This window comes from Pristis pectinata, chromosome 14 (assembly GCF_009764475.1).
Source record: "Pristis pectinata isolate sPriPec2 chromosome 14, sPriPec2.1.pri, whole genome shotgun sequence".
In the NCBI taxonomy this organism is placed as follows: Eukaryota; Metazoa; Chordata; class Chondrichthyes; order Rhinopristiformes; family Pristidae; genus Pristis; species Pristis pectinata.
This window is the reverse complement of record NC_067418.1, coordinates 26,253,057-26,270,660: the sequence shown is the minus strand read 5'-3', so window position 1 is coordinate 26,270,660 and position 17,604 is coordinate 26,253,057. Positions and strand designations below refer to the sequence as shown.

Sequence of the window (17,604 nt, the reverse complement as noted above, 5' to 3'; positions counted from 1 at the left end):
TTTGCACTCTCAACCCCACCACCAGTTGTGTAATTCAATCTCTCCTGGTCTCCACCCTATCACAGACATTTATTTTTCCCCCTTTCTCCTGAGTATTTCAAGCATTTTCTATTGTTATTATTTATACAGAATAACAAATTCAAACTGATGGCTAGGTAATTAGTAAGACAAGAAAGTTTTCAGTTTTGTTAACCATTGATCCAATTGCTACATTTACAAAACAGTACCAGCAAAATTCACAACATATTTCACCATCTTGAATGTATCAGTTGCATTTATTTTAATCAGATTAGTCTGTGGAAAAGGAAGTATCTGGTAATGTGCGAATTTTTTTTTTAAACAGCTTTAAGATTTGGAATTTAATCAAACTAGAACATAAATACTATTAAAATAAGAATCCTTTCCTCAGTGGGCAAACACTGACAGAGTGATATGCTATACTACAGAGAAGGACAGTGTTTCTCATCTAAAGTTTTGTACAAGTAGTATTTTACTATTTTCAGGTTATAAAGATGAAGATAATACTGAAAAAGTGGGGGAGGAAGTGGGACAGCAAAGAATGAAACCATACCATGCTCACACAGTGGTCAGGTGCAAAAGTACAAACAAGGCTTGAAGTTCTTTGCTGCAGCTAGCTATGAAAGGAAGGAAAATCTTCAAAGAAGCATTTGTAACAATCTTGGAGCTATGGACCAGATCCCTTGCCTGGATAAAAGCACATGGCCCACACATGTATGTGGCAGTGACATTGTCAGGAAGGAAAGCCTGCAAACAAAGCTGGTGCATGAAACTGCACTAAGAATTTCTGTACATGTTTTTAACTCTTTGATTTCAATTGAGAGCCTTTATTGTAACTGTGCTAGTACTCCATCGGTTGTAGTTTTGCTGCACTGCATATCATTTCAATGCTGCATCAAGTAAGGTAGGCCTACCCTAACCTCAGCAGGGCAGGGGGAAATTGCATTGTATCGAGAACATTTGCAATTTCTAGGATGGCAACCATTAGCTAATTGTCTCAAAACTAAAGTTCCGTGCTCTTGGAATTCACCTATATGACTCATAAGGTAAAAAGTATATTTTCTAGCTTCTTTTTCAAACACTTAATATATTGAAAATTGGATACCAAATTTGATTTATACTTAACTATTGAATTAAATCTTAGTGATTAAGTACAGAAATCCATTCAAAATAATTTCATGACTTTCTTCCTTACCATCTAAGTCCAATTCACATTCTTTCTCTGAACCTATATCTTAATAACTAAAACTGATGATTCTATGAAGTAGCATCAAAATTAAATATTAACTGTATATAATATTTAAATAAGAAGTAGTTTTGATTATTTTTCCACAGTTAACACCACACTTAGACTTCACTGGCTGAAACTGTTACTTAGCAAACGACTGCAAATCAAATACATAATGTAAAAGATATTCTAAAAGCAGTACAATATCAATAATTTCAGTGTAACATTTTGTTAAACTGCACTTTTGTATATTTGTAGCTCTTTTCAGAGTTAGGAGAAGCAGAAAATATGAAAATATTGTCAGATTCATCATTTTTAAGGATTTGTTTCATTACTGCAAATCAAATACACAGGGCATGAGCCATTTATTTTGACAATTCCCACCTCTAACTGACCACCACTTCTTTTGTCTTCTACTTGCTTTGGTTTATCAAACTGCTTCAGATTTCTAGTGATAAATAAGCAGAAATTTGAATCCATTGCTTTCCACCACTACCAAAATCTCTATTCCCTAGTTATTGGTTCCATCCATTTGCCAGCTGTTTTCTGAGACTCAATTTGACTCTTGCCAATTTAGGTATCTTATATGATCCTGTTCTGCACTTCTGATGTCATATTCTCCACAAGAGGGATGTACATATTAAAATACACAACTTAATGGACTAAATCCTGTTGGCTCAGAGAACAATTCCGAAGGAAGACATGTACTTTGGGGCATTCAGAGTGCAGCACAGGAGTACAAACTTCCCAAAGTTCACGTGCCTGCACTTCCAGCTCCCAGCTCTATTGACAGACTTACCACTCAGTCCAGTGGCGAAGCAGGGATTCTTTGGAAAGTGAGTCTGGGTGTACTGTGCATCTGACCATCAGCTTTGTGCCAGGAGGACTGGTATGGAAATGACGACTCAATTAATTTGAAATACAAGTTTATTTTAATTTTCAAAAATATTTCAAATCACAGGATACTGCCAAATAATTAAAAATATTAGAATAAAGTAAAATAAGTATACAACAGTGCTTTACTTATTTTACCTTATCCTAACATTTTAATTATTTGTTAGTGTTTCAAGTTTAAAAATTTTTTTAGCTCAAAAGGATCTTGAAATAACCAACCAGTAATTCTGTTAAAAGAAAACAGTGTATCTTTCTTGCCACATCGTCCATTATTCAGAAATAGATGTGCCACTGATTGCTCCATTTACTGATCTCACACATTGCTTCGGAATAATACAAAGCACACCCAAATAATATAAAGTGAGGTTAAAAAAATTCTAGCACAATGTCCAAAAGCATTCTTATGTTTTCTGTCACAGGTGGCTTCAGTGACTATATCTGGGCTTAAGCACACACAACAAAAAAAAAGTAGTTCTTTGTTTAGTTTTAATTAGATTGCTGCTCCATTCAATTTAAGCTCAGAACATAATTGAAAATAACTGTAGTTCAATTCTTCTATCAAGCTTGATCTAATATGTTACAAATTTAGTTTCAATCAGTGTTAAGTTAAATGCTTCATACTTAAGCAAAGCTGTGTGATTAGATTAGTTAGTACATGACTGATAATTAAAAATATAAAAGCTCTGAATAAAGTTCACACAATGTTAAAAGGAATCAAATACATTTACACTGACTGAATTAACTCAAATAAAAATGGTCTACTTACTGTTTGCTGGCTGACATATCTTCCCATTCATTTCAAAAGGCGTGAGAGCTGGAACATCCAAGAAAATCTGCAATGAGCTGTTGGACTCCAAAAGTCCACCAGTACAGCACAGGTGTCCCAGGTCAGCGTATAAAAGGAGTAGAACACTAAACTTCAGACAGCTGTTGGTGGTGCTAAGTACTGCTAGATTTTATGCACATCTGCTCCAATAAGTATCAATAATTATTTACAACAGATCACTTAATTACTAAGCGTTGTGATTTCTTTTATATTTCCATTCCAAATTACATTGCGGAACGTTTATTTTAGCTTCCATTTGTATTATATGACTTGTATCTTTTTCATTATTGGTTAAATAAATGTAATTAAGAGTTTCAAAAATAGCCATTGTTTATACTTTCCTACCAAATTTAATCATGTCAAGTACACCAAGGCAATTCACAGAAGCATAATCAAACACAATTGGACACTAAGCCAATAAGAAGATATTAAGGAACATAAAAGAGGTAAGAAATAAGGATTATATTAAAGGACAAAAGAGAGGTAGAGCTTAATAACTTTAGGATCTTGGCAGCTCAAGCACATACATCAATGAGGAATGATAAACCCAAAAGAAGTCTCAAGGTAGATCCTTCATTCATCAACTAAAGACGAGGAAAATCAAATGAAAGAATAGGGAAAATTTACGAAGCAAAATTAATTAATATGTCTAAAATACTAATCAAAAATGACACTGAAAGATTACAAGTTAAAGACCTTAACACCAGGATAGAAATTCTAAAAGTCTGGAAAACTGGGACTTTTTCATAAATGCAATTTCTATTGACTTGTACTAAACAGAGGATGATACTCCAGGAAAATGTTGCACCAATTGCAGTACTTTCTGTTGAGGCATTATACCAAGGCCTAGCTACCCTTTGATCTGAATAAATAATCCCATGGTACTATTTTAAAGAAAAGGAGTATAATCCTTGGCACCTTCACTAAAGTTTATTTTTGAACCAATACCTAAAAAAAGGTTACTTGGTCATTATAACTGCTGTTTGTGGACAGTTGTGCATCAGCTGGCTGTGGTGTTTCCTACATTGCAACTTTGACCAGACTTCAAAAACAAATTAATTGGCTGCAATGTACTTTGGGACAATGTGTGGCTGTGAAAGACGCTGTGTCGATCCTTCTTTAAGATATGATCATTGAAATACTTTAAAAGCAATAGAAAAGCATTCAAAACATAGCACAAAACATAATGAGACATATTTGTCTGCTTTAAGTACATTCATCAGAGCCGAATTTTAAAAGTAGCATCAGGGAGATGATGAAGTCTTAAACTTTACAGCTGATAAGCAATAAATAAAATAGAACACTGAAGTTACAGAAGTTATTCTCAGACAGCGATTTAGGTTTTCAATTCAATCACTGGTGTGTTGGCATTAGTTCTGAGAATTTTCCTCTATTTTAGAAGTAATTTCTGAAGCAATCCTTAGCTAAGGACCTACCTTAAGAAGAGTTACCATGAACATTCACTGAATTACTGCAGCATTCCAAAGCATTCACTGGGCCATCCAAGAAAATTCACACCCAGTCCCAAATGCTTGATCAAAGAAGTAGGAATAAGAAAATAAATAGAGAAGAAACAAACCTCACTACTGCTTAAACCTACTGTTCCATACAGCAAGATTGGCTGGTTGGTGGTCTCCACTTTGCCTCTTGATGCCAGTATACCTTGATTTCCCTGCAATCTGAAAGCCCATCTCAGCCTTAGCTATATTTAATGGCACAAGCTGATCAGCTCTCTGAGGGAAAGAATTCTAAATGTTCAAACTCTCAGACAATAAATTCTTTCTCACAGAGTTAATCAGGATTCCCTTTATTCTGATCCTTCTTCTAGATTTCTCCTGCAGGGGAAATATTTTTATCCTGTTAAACCCTATCAGAATTTTATATGTTTCAATGATGCCACCTCTCATTCTTCTAAGCTCAAAACAGTATGGTCCAATCTATTCAGTCTTTCTTCAAAAAATAGCCTATTCAACTCAGAAATCAGGCTGATGAACCTCCTTTGCACCACCTCCAAGGCAAGTAAATCCTTCCTTGAACAAGGAGACCAAAACCATAAACAAGTGTAGCAACAAGGTCCTATACAGCGGAAGTGAGATCTCCTTACTTTTGTATTTCATCGCCTTTGCAATAAAGACCAATATTCCACTTCCTTTCCCAATTACCTACTCTTTGTGCACACTTTGTATTTCTTGTTAAAAGACACCCAGAATTCTGAGCTGTACTTATTAGTCTCATAAATTTAAATAACATCCTGCTTTTCTTTCCTTCCCAAGAAAGCAGATAACATCATCTTTTCCTACATATATCCTATTTTTTTATTTTTTTAGCCTCTCTATATTCTTACACCCTCATCACAATTCCCACTTTCTTTATATCTTCATGGATACAAGGCATTCAGCCACTTCAAAAAAAATCAATAAACTGTAAATAGCTGAGGCCCCCCACTAGTTATAACAAGCTGATCTAAAAATGATTCATTTATCTCTACTCTCTGGTTTCAATCAGCTAACCAATCCTATGCCTATCAATATACTACCCAAAAAGCCATGAGTTCTTATCTTGTGTAATAACCCTATGAGTGCAACCTTTTTGAATGCCTTTTGGAAATTAAATACACAACATCCACAGGTTTTACTTGATTTATCCTGCTAATTGCTAATACCTTTGTCAAGCACAATTTCTCTTACATAGAATAAACATAATTTTACCTAATGGTATTTTGATTTTCTAAATGTTTATTTACGACTTCATTAGAAGTAACAAATTCAATTCAGTTCAAATGCAAGGATAACCCAGGTGTCATGTGAAGTGCAGAGAGGATGAAAGGGATGTGGAAGGGTAGTTTACTGTGATCAGTGTCCCATTGAATGTCTTTTCTGATTTTTATATGGGCCTATTACAGCCAGCAGTGAAGCCAGGGAGGTGGGTGTTCAACACAGAGGTATAGAAAAGATTACATAAATTTGGGAAGAGCCAATATACTCAAGAACTTTGAAAAGGACAGGGAAGTTGGAGATGGGGCAGCAGTTTGCAAGGACAGGAGGAGTCAAGCATAGCATTTAAATGGGATGGAAATAGTACCCGAGGAGAAAATATTAACAGTATTCACTAACATGAAGACGTAGAAGGGAAGTTAAGTGATCAAATGTTAATGAGAATAGAAACAAGGATGAAGGAAATGGGTCTCATGGTCCAGATGAGCTCAGAAAGATTAGAAGAGGAGATTAAGTGGGAAAACTAAAGATGACAATTCAAGACTGGAGATGGGAAATTTTTGGAGATTACTTAGTTTGGTGGGTGAGGGAAAGCCGTAAGGACAGATGGATGAATAGTTTCTATCTTAATGATAAAGAAGTTCATGAATGTCTTCCATTTGTTCATAGCACATCACAGAAACCAGCCTGCCCTCCATGGACTCTGTCTACATTGCTCACTGCCTCACTAAAGCAGCTAACATAATCAAAGTCCCCACCCACCCCAGACATTATCTCTTCTCCCCCCTCCCACTGGGCAGAAGATATAAAAGCCTGAAAGCACATACCACCAGGCTCAAGGACAGCTTCTATTCCGATTTACAAGACTATTGAATGGTTGCCTTGTATGATAAGATGGACTCTTGACCACAAAATCTACCTCATTATGGCCTTGCACCTTATTGTTCATACTGCACTTTCTCTGTAACTGTAACACTTTATTCTATAACGGTACATGTGACAATAATAAAACAATTTACCAATTTATTAGAGTGAGGTAGCAAAAAAGGGTTTAAGAAAATGATTTGTAGCAGTGAAGAGAAAAGATAAAAAGGAGAGGTCCAGGGGGATCTTGGCATGGGGCACAGTTTGTCAGAGTACAGGAGAACCCAATAATTCCTCATGTACCAAAGGATGGCTAAACTAGTTGTCTGCTATAAATATTTAAGTTTTCCCACCTTAGACTTAAGAGGGCAGAGGTAAGGACCATACAAGGATAATGGTCAGTCTGAGAGGGAATTGTAATTACACTGGGGACAAAGTTATCAAAGGCAGAGGCAAGGTGTAATTGAGAAGACCAGGAGTGCAAAAAAATCCAAGCAAACGAACAAAACAGTTGGAAATTTGCAATTTAAACAGCAGAGTTAATACTTTAGTTCACTGACCTCTCATAATATAGGATGTGACAGTTTATAGGCAAACACCAGGTCATAGAAAAGAGATACCAGGTGGTGATCAGGAGTGATTAAACCATAAAAAGCATAATATTGAAAGGCCAAAGGGAATGTTGAATGGATGTATGAAGAAAGAAAAAAATGGGCCTTCAGGAGTTGTAAATGGCAACAGCATAATTATTACCATTATCTACTGCCTGAAAAATAGATGTAGCTTGAAGGTACCATTGTAAATGATGAAGCGGAGAATTTTTATATGGGCAAATGCAGAAGGAATGGTTTTGGCTTAAGGAGAGGGAATGTGTGTGGAGGGGAATCAAACAAAGATGGTCTTGTTTGTGATCAACAAGATGTGAAATGAAATGCCATGAGGTAACACATTTAAGGTAGATTAGAAAGACAGTAAACACAAAATAATGGGGTTTGATAAGTCAAAGAGGTTGAAACCACTGAGTTTGGAAGTGGCTAGGTAAAAAAAAGCTGAGACTATTTTGATAAAAACTTGACATGGTATGTGGGTGGACAATAGAGAATGAGGGATAAAGAGAGAAGAAAGGTGGAATTTGGCAAAATGGTTAAAAATGGAGAACTTCTTTGAGGCAAGTGATGGAACATAGGGCCACATCAAAACAAAATAACAAACATTTGAGTGTTGAGGTGAAGCTGGGAAGAAATTTAAGATACAGAACTGACATAAAGTTATTCTATATAATGTTTCTTAGTGTCAGAGTCATACAGCACGAAAACAGGCCCTTTGGCCCAACTGGTCCATGCCAATCAAGACTCCCATCTATGCTAGTCCCATTTGCCCATGTTTGACCCCTATCGCTCTAAACATTTCCTATCCATGTACCTGTCCAAGTGTTTTTTAAATGTTATTGATGTACCTACCTCAACAACTTCTCTGGCAGCTCATTCCATATACTGACCACCCTCTGGGTGAAAAAGTCACCCCTCAGGTTCCTATTAAATCTGTCCCCTCTCAGCTTAAACCTATGTCCTCTAGTTCTTGATTCCCCAGCCTGGGAAAAAGACTGCGCATTTACCCTATCTATGCCCCTGATTTTATACACCTCTATAATATCACCCCACATTCTCGTACAACCTGCTTAACCTTACTCCATAACTTAGTCCCCTGAGTCCCAGCAATGTCCTCATAAATCTCCTCTGCACTCTTTCCAAATTTATGCCATCTTTCCTAGAACTGAACACAATATTCCAAATGTGACCTCACCAACATCTTGTACAACTGCAACATAACATCCCAAATTCTATACTCAGTGCCCTGACTGATGAAGGCCAGCGTGCCAAAAGCCTCCTTCACCATCCTGTCTACTTGCAACGTCATTTTCAGGGAACCATGTACTTGTACTCCTCGGTCTCTCTGTTCTACAACACTCCCCAGGACCTCAATGTTCACTGTGAAAATCCTACCCTAATTTGTCTTCCCAAAATGTAACACCTCAGACTTATCCAAATTAAATTCCATTTGATATTCCTCGGTCCACTTGCCCAACTGATAAAGATCCCTCTATAAATCCTGATAACCATCTTCACTGTCTACTACAATACTTATTTTAGTGTCATCTGCAGACTTACTAATCATGCCTTGTATATTCTCATCCAAATCATTGATATAGATGACAAATAGCAATGGGCTCATCACCGACCCCCGGGGAACACCACTAGTCATGGGCCTTCAGTCAGAAAAACAACCTTCCACCATCACCCTCTGCTTCCCACATCAAGCCAAGTGTGCATCCAATTAGCTTGCTCTCCCTGTCAAATTCATGAGACATTATTTCCCACACACAAAGCCGTGCTGACTATTCCTAATCAATCCCTGTCTTTCCAAATGCATGTATATCTTATCCCTCAGAATCCCTTCAAATAACTTACCTACCAGATATGTTAGGCATACTAGTCTGTAGTTCCCAGGTTTTTCTTTTCTTTCTCTTTAAAATGATTCAACTGCTTCCCACTCAATTCCACACAACTGTATCTTGATCTCAAACCATGAAGAAACTTGATCTTTGCTTTGTGACTGGCTAATCTATCGTTCATTCTGAATATGAAACTAATTCTTCACCTTAGTGAAGAATGTATTACAACATTGGTAATAGAAAAAAGGACAAGACAAAGTATTTTGATTGTCTACACTCTTTTGGCTTACAGTACAATGTGTGAATTTTAACAGGCTATTTTGCGCTGAGATAAATAAATGAACTCATTATTACTTGGTGTCTTTACTTTTGTTTGTGCATTTGTAAAACAATATCCCAGTCAGTAAAACAGAAAACAAATGTTCCAATGTTAAGAATGGAACCAATGTTGTCACTACGTACAGTATAAAGAAGAAGCCTCTGTTGCGTGGTATGGTATACCTCTACTGTCTCATCACTGCAGCAAGCTATTCTAGTTTGAGGGAGTTTCTTCGAACACAACATTTACTGCTGATGTTGTTAAGTTTAGATAAAAAAAGGCTCCAGTTCCTGGAAATACTAGTTTGCATTATCATCAGAATTCATCAAAATCATATAACATTTCGGCTGCACTAAATTAACACAGGAAGAAAAGCAATTGAATACATTCTCAAAAATTCTGAATCGAGAGTTAAATGAATCACAGCACAGAGTCATTATGTTATACTGTACAGAAATGGGCCCTTTGGCCCATCATATCCATGCTGGTCTTTTTGACCATCTACACTAATCCACTTGTCAACATAAGGTCTGTGTCCGCCTCTGCCTTGCCTATTTAAGTGTTTGTCTTAATGTCGCTTAAACATAATAATTGTATCCGATTCTACTACCTCCCCTGGCAGCATTCTAGATAGCAACCACACTCTGTGTGGAAAAAAAACCTTATCCCTTAGGTCCCCTTTAAAACTCCTTCTCACCTTGAATATATACCCTTTTGTTTTTGGTGCCCCTACCATGAGAAAAAGATTTTGACTACCTATCCTATCCATGCCTCTCATTATTTTATATACTTCTTCAACACTGCTTCCCAACTCTTAAATGATATGGCCTGACCTATGAAGGCAAGCAAGCCATATGCCTTCTTCATCATCCTATCAACCTGTGTTGGTGCTTTCAGAGAATAATGGACTTGGACTCAGTGGTCTCTTTTTTCATCAACTTTCCTCAGTGTCCCATCATTTACTGTATATGTCCTATCTCAATTCGACTTCTGAAAACTCATCACCCAGTACTTGCTGGGATTAAATTCCATCTGCAAAATGCTCCACCTAAGTTTCCATCTGAAATGTATCCCGCTGTAGCCTTAGACAACCTTCCTTACTATCCATAATGCCACCAATTTTCATGTCGTCTGCAAACATACTAATCATGCCTCCTACATTCACATCCAAGTCGTTAATATACATCACAAACAGCAAAGGTCCCAGCATTGATCCCGTGGTACACCATCTGTCACAGACTTCCAATCAGAAAAACATCCTTCCACCCTCTGCCTCCAATCACCATGCCAATTTTTGGATCCAATTAGCCAGCTCGCCTTGGATCCCACATGCCTTAACCACCTGGTCAACCTACCATGTGGGACCTTGTCAAATACCTTACTCAAGTCCATGTAGACAAGATCACCATCCCACCCTCATCAATCTCCTTTGTTTCCACCTCAAAGGAATCAAATTAATGAGACTGGAATCCCCCTGCACAAAGCAATGCTGACTATCCCTAATCAGTCCCTGCCTGTCCAAATGCATATAAATCCTGTCCCTTAGAATTTTCTCCAATAATTTCCATTCCACTGACATAAGACTCACCACCTGTTTTATTTCCCTGCTGTTCTTTTTAAATAAAGGAACAACATTAGCTATCCTCCAGTCTTCTGGTACCACTCCTTGGGCTAACGAAGATGCAAAAATCTCTGTTAGGGCCCCAGCAATCTCTTGTCTTGTTTCCCATAGAATTCTGGGATAGATCTCATCTGGCCCTAGGGATTTATCCACATGATGCATTCCAAAACATCTCACACCTCTACCTTTCTAATATTGACATGCTCCATGTTATCAACTTATCTCTCCCTGAACTCACTATCCTCTATATCCTCCTCCTTGGTGAATATAGACCTCACCCACATCCCCTGGCTCCACACATAGATGACCCTTTTGATTTCCAAGGGGACACATTATTTCCCTAATGGTGAATTAGATACCAAAAAAGAATCACAGGGAAACAAGCTCATTCATAATGTAAAATCTGTCAAAATTTGAACCTGATTAAAAGCAAATATATGACAAAGGAGGCCATTCAACAAATAGTGTCTGTGCCAGTTTAAAATGAGCTACTTAACCCATGTGCAGTCACAAGATATGTACCTTGTCACGGCAGGCCATTGCTCTTAAGTACACATACATACAATTTTTTAACTGTGGTGAAGGAAACAGAACAATGGCACATAATTATCAGAATGCCAATAACAGATCAAATTGTGGCAAATTTCCTGACATACGGAGAAGTGAGTTTCTGCGCTGAAAGGTTGAAGCAGTTGTATTGATGTACGGGGAAGAAGGGAAAAATGCGATTATGAAGAAATTAGGAAGAAACCAGAGGAAGGTTGGACAGAGAATACTGCAAATAGAGATATGGACCAGCTAGCCAATTGCTGGCTTGTGTTTCTTTAGTTCCATTTCTGGTATTTCTTTCAATCTATTTCCCTTTGTAAATGTTTTTTTTCATGCCTCTTTTACAATAATATACTTACGGTTAATCATGAACTGTTGCAAAAAGTCTTGGTATATTATATTCTTACCATTAAATGAAAATTCGCCTAATCTTCTTAAGTCAACTATCTGCTGCAATACGTTTTAGTAAATACACACTTCTTTGTTGTAGTATTGCTACTACAGTAAGATTTACTATGGTAAGCAAACGCCACAATACACACGCAGCATACTATCAGATTAGGATATTCCTCTATAGGACACGATATATTGAAATATTTTCTGAGCAATTTATATACGTTTGATAATATTTGCAAAACAGCAGGTGAAAGCTTTAAAGATATTTCAGTTGTACATTATTTATAAATTGACGTGAAATAAAATGGGGTTTCCAAGCAACACAATATCCGATTTCCAATTCAGGAGAAAACAGCAATTCTCCCGAGGTTGGTGTCGGCGATCTCCGCTCTGAATTTGTGTTACCTTAGTTTTAAACAGCGCCGGATGCATTGCTCTGCTGTAATACAGGCAGTTTCGAATCATTCTGTGCAGCGCGTCCTTCTTTCAGCATAACGCTTTGAAATATGTACCACTAACAGTTTCCAGTTATCACAGCAGGGCGGTCCAACCTCTCAGCCCGAGAATCAAAACCAATAAAATTATTACCAACACCCCATCCCCCAAACAACTTAAACCTTCAACAGGCATCCAGTTTTAACGGGTACTACAAGATCAAATCCACATCATCAACGATTCGTCCCCTCATTAAATAAAAAACTGCGGCTGTAGCTTGATGTCTGTCAGAACAAAAACAGCCAGCAGCCCAAGTAACTGAGAGCGGGCCACACTGACACACTCAGCTGCCGATCTCTCTCCAACGTTACTACCCCTTGTCTTCAGTGCAAACAGCGGCACTGGAGGAGAAACTCCACACGGTTCGATCGACAGAATCGGAGAAGCCCGACCGGCATATTACCTTGTGTAGGGGCTGAATTTCTGGCTGCTGACAGTTCGCTGCTGCGGCGCCTCTCTCTTCATTCTTCCTGACACCGAGATGCTGCGCTGTCTCTGCCCGTTTCCCTGCGCGCTCGCCCGCGTTCGCGCGACATCGCGGCGGCGGGGACGCGCGCGCTCCCCTCCGCTCACACACCGCCCGTCGCGCGAGCGCGGCCCGCCTTAAACCCGTCACCGCGCGACGTGCCCGCCAATCACCGGCGGCTCGTGCTGATTGGCAGCAGCGCGTGGTCTCGGGCTTGCCTGCTGCCGCTGGAGGGTGGAGGGTGGAGGGTGCGGGGAGCAGGGGCCAGTTGTAGTTGCACGCTGTTCATGTCGATTTAAAATTTCCGTCCTGCACGTTGTCCTTGTTTTTGTTTGCCTCCCATTGTGCTCCCGCGTCCACAAAAAAAGCGTGAATGCATGGCAGTAGGAAGAAAATGCACTTTGTATTGCATCAAAATCTTCATTTGGCATCATGTGTAAAAGAAGTCATCCCAGTCGTTATATTGTCTTTTAGTGAAGGGAGAACATTCACCAAATTACTAGCATCAAAGGCATTCTATTAAATGAATATGGGGTTGATTTGATGTTATACTAAAGATGGCAGAACATTTCGAGTTGAAGTCTATTAATTCAATCCTCCGGAATCTGCGACCTGACATTGTAAAATGGAGAGTTTATTTAATAATAGATAAATATTGGAAAGAAAGCAAATCATTGCACTAACAGGAGAAAATCAAAGTGAGAAATGTAAAGAGCGAAAACGTTTTTCACGGGGAATTAGCTCAAATGGTAGAGCGCTCGCTTAGCATGCGAGAGGTAGCGGGATCGATGCCCGCATTCTCCAGTAGGCTTTTTGTTCTTCGTTACTCGAAAATTTTAAGTTATTTATATTCCAAAATTAATTAATCAATTGTCAAACATTCGAAAATCTGGCATGGATGACAACTTTCGTCTCCAAACAACATTAGCAATGCTATTTCAGTAATTTTACATGCAAAGTGCAATTGGTATTATAAATGTGTCTTTACAGACTTGTTACAAATAAGTATTGTTGTGCTTGATGAGCATTGTTCCAGCAATTGTATTTCAATGTTAACTTTAACAGTGAATAGAATTAAGTGAAATCTGTATTACTTCTCCAAAGTATTAAAGAGATAGAATTCAGATACTTGCAGAAAGAGTCGGGTATGGATTGTGCATATGTTCTACATCAACCTCAGCAACTCTTTGCACCCAGATATCGCACTGTGAGATTGGCCTTAGGTTGGCAGCCTTAACAGTTTTGGACAGCAGACAAAGTGGGGGGCAAATCTTCACTACCTGGACTATCCATGAGTTTTTTCCACACTTTTATAATTTTTTGATATTCAGTAACATTTATTGATATTGATTTATTTGGTATTGGTTTATTATTGTCATTTGTACCAAGGTACAGTGAAAAACTTGTCTTGCATACCGTTCATACAGATCAATTCATTACACCGTGCGTTGAGGTAGTACAGGGTAAAAAACAATAACAGAATACAGAGTAAAGTATCATAGCTACAGGGAAGTACATTGCATATTAAGAGTGATTTAATTAATTTAAAGCAATCTAAAATAATATCAAACACTTACAAATCACTCAAAACATAAAAATAAAAAAAAACTTGAGAAATCACTTAACTTCCCTATTCTTCAGGCCAAAATTTTCCCTTCAGATTTGGTGTCCAATTCCACACCAGCTTTGCTCTGGCATAGAACTGGAGAGGCAATTCCCCAGGATAAAAATCACAGCAAGACTTAGTTGCAGAGCTGGACTCCATGTGGAATCTAATGACAAAGTGGAGCAACAAATCCAATTCTTCATCATTGGATCTTACATGGAATGGCATCTGTCACTCAGTAAGTCCTAGACATAGTGGCACCCTATATGACCAGTTCATAATTTCATGGGAACAACTGAATCACAAGGGTCTTCTTCAGAACCTGCAGCCAGATAAGAACATAAGAAATAGAAGCAGTCCCCATTCGGAGTTGAGGCTATTTGGCTCCTTTAGCCTACTCCACCATTCAACAAGACCATGGTCGATCTTTCCTGCCCTATCCCCATATTCATTGATCCCTCTAATATCCTAGAATCTATTAATCTCTATTTTGAATAATCAATAAATGAGCCTCCACAACCCTACAGGCCAAAGTATGCCAAGAATTCACCACCCTCTGAGTGAAGAAGTTTATCTTCATTTCAGTTCTAAATTGCCTCTTCCTTATCTTCATACTGTGACCTGAAGTTCTAGAGTCCTTAGCTAGGAGAAACATTCTCCCCTAATCTATCCTGTCAAGTCTTGTAATAACTTTGTACATTTGAATGAGGCCACCTTTTAAATGCTAGAGATTACACCCCTAGCTTACTTAATCTCCCTTTATATAATAGACCTGCCATCCCAGAGACTAGCCTAGTATATCTTCATTGTGCTCCCTGAGAGGTAAGTATATCTTTTTTTTTAAGGAAAACTAAAACTGCATAAAATCCTTCAAATGTGGTCTCACCAAGACCTATATCATTGTAATAAGACACCTTTATTCTTGTACTCAAACACCTCTTCCAATAAAAGCCAACATACACTTGCCTTCCTAATTGCCTGTTGTACTTACATAGCTAGCTTTCAATGACTTATGTACAAGGACATCCAGGTCCCTTTGAACATCAAAACTTCCAAATGCCTCACCATTTAGAAAATAACCAGCACTTTCATTTATTCTGCCAAAGTGAATAACTTCACATTTTACCAGTGTATTCCATCTGTCATGTTGTTGCCCACTAAGCTTGTCTATAAGCCAATGAAGCCTCTTTGCAACCTCATCACTACATACATCCTCAGTTTCATGTCAAAGAGTTCAGGCCCAGGCACTGTGGCACCACAACTAGCAAGGTACATCCTCTTGTCCACTAGACATAAGCTGTAGTAAGATAAGGGCTTCTTTGTTATTTGCTACTTCATGGTAAGGGAGAGTGATTGCTTTCAACCCTTCAAAATCCCGAATGAGTTCAGCACTATCTTCATGAAGAATTGCTTGGCAAACATTTGTTCATTTGTTTAAATAAACATGATGTAATGAAAATAATACAAGTGCACATTATTTCAATTACATGTGAGAAAAATAACAGATAGCTAGACTTTCTTGTCAAACAAAAGCAATTCTGATACTTTGCTTTTAAGACATTCCTGCAAGAATGCATTATCCTGTCTAGAGTTGTATGCATCCATAGTCTGCCTCCCGGTCAGCAGCACAAGGGAATGGTTTGGTCACTATTCTAAATTAGGTTTTCTATTTGATTTGGACAGACTCCAAAGACATATTTTTCATGCACTGTGATTCAGAGATGAAAAGTAAATGGCTATATTTTGGATTATTGTGCCAATATTGTATTGAAAACGGTGCTGTTGACTCTTTAACTGGAATTATGCAGTAACAAACATTATAAAATTAAATAAAAATGATCCTTTGGGTCTGTTTCATGTGGAAATAAATATGGAAGAGGCTCAGTAGCATAGTAAAATGCAGAGTAACTGATACATATATACATGTTATCCTTTCACACTGGGTGTGGCTCCACTAAGTGTTGTCTCCAGGAAGATCACAATACTTTCAGAACTTGCTTTGTCAGCACTGCTGAGGGCTCATAGTTCCATAGTTCCATATACAACCACAGAAGTGACTTTCTATCAATATACTTGCAAACCATTATATTTTCATACATTCTGCATTCCTGAACATTAGCTACATACACCTTCCTGTTTCTCCTGTGGATCTCTAACCACATTTCAAATCCAAAGTCAAAGTCGAGTTTATTGCCATATGCATGTACATGTATGCACAGGTGCAATGAAAAACTTATTTGCAGCAGCATCACAGGCACATAACAACCAAATAAGCAGCATTCACAAGAAAAACATAAGCTAAATATAAATTATACACAATTTTTACAAGAAAAAATTAGAACAAAATAAGTCCATTTTAGTGCAAAGTGTTTAAAATAATCATAGTGTTGCTAAACTTCAATGGTGATTAGAGTTTTGCCAGTTAGTTCAAATGGATGCTGTTCTTCTAAAGGCTATGCACCCAGAACACAAGAGCAATCTTCCGCATCTCCATGTTACTGGAATACAGGATGGTCTACATGGGTGGTCTTTCTGGTGGGCAGTAGGGAACAGCACAGTATCTCAAAAGACACTAAGCCTTATTGGAATATCTGTTGTATGCATAAGAGTCATTCATTTGCCTTTGGTAAAGCATAATTTTTTTTATAAATAAATGGTTTGGGTGCAGGCTCTGAACTTAGTCTAAATATCTGAACTAGCTGGTTGATTTTACCAACTATTTATGGAAAAGGAATAAGTATTTTGTACTCAATAAACCCATTGAGAACTGAGATGACAAGAAACGTCTTCTCCCGGAGTTCTGTGAATCTTTGAAGTTCTCTATCCAAAGGGCCGTGCATGCTCAGCAACTTCACGTGTATTCGTCAGATTAAAGGACTTTTAGTTTTACACAAAAGGTGAGGGAACAGGACCGAAAATTGGAACTTGGGTTATTGAATCGTGGATGGAGCTCAAGGAGCCACATTGGGGCTTTTCTTTCCCCTATTTCTTGCATTTTTAAGTTTTAAAACAGAAGGCTGTGCTGTCAAGAATAGATGTGAGATTTATGACTAAAAAGATTGATGCTGGTTGCAAACACATTTAATCAAATTGGTATGTTTATTTTCAGAAGTATAGAATATTACAATTGAAAGAAAAATACTGGCAAGTAAATAA

General features: G+C 37.9%; 1 protein-coding gene and 1 non-coding gene across 2 annotated transcripts in view; one reads left to right on the top strand and one right to left on the bottom strand.

Annotated features, from left to right (window-relative positions):
• The window catches only part of LOC127577603 (USP6 N-terminal-like protein), a 166,007-nt gene extending 153,118 nt beyond the window's left edge, over positions 1–12,889 (bottom strand). The window contains exon 1 of the mRNA XM_052028869.1: positions 12,780–12,889. The gene's annotated coding sequence lies outside the window, so the exon portion shown is untranslated. The remainder of the gene's footprint in view (positions 1–12,779) is intronic.
• Positions 12,890–13,573: 684 nt separating this feature from the next.
• On the top strand, positions 13,574–13,646 carry trnaa-agc (transfer RNA alanine (anticodon AGC)). Its single transcript has one exon. It is a non-coding gene; the product is annotated as a tRNA-Ala (tRNA).
• The last annotated feature ends 3,958 nt before the right edge of the window (positions 13,647–17,604 follow it).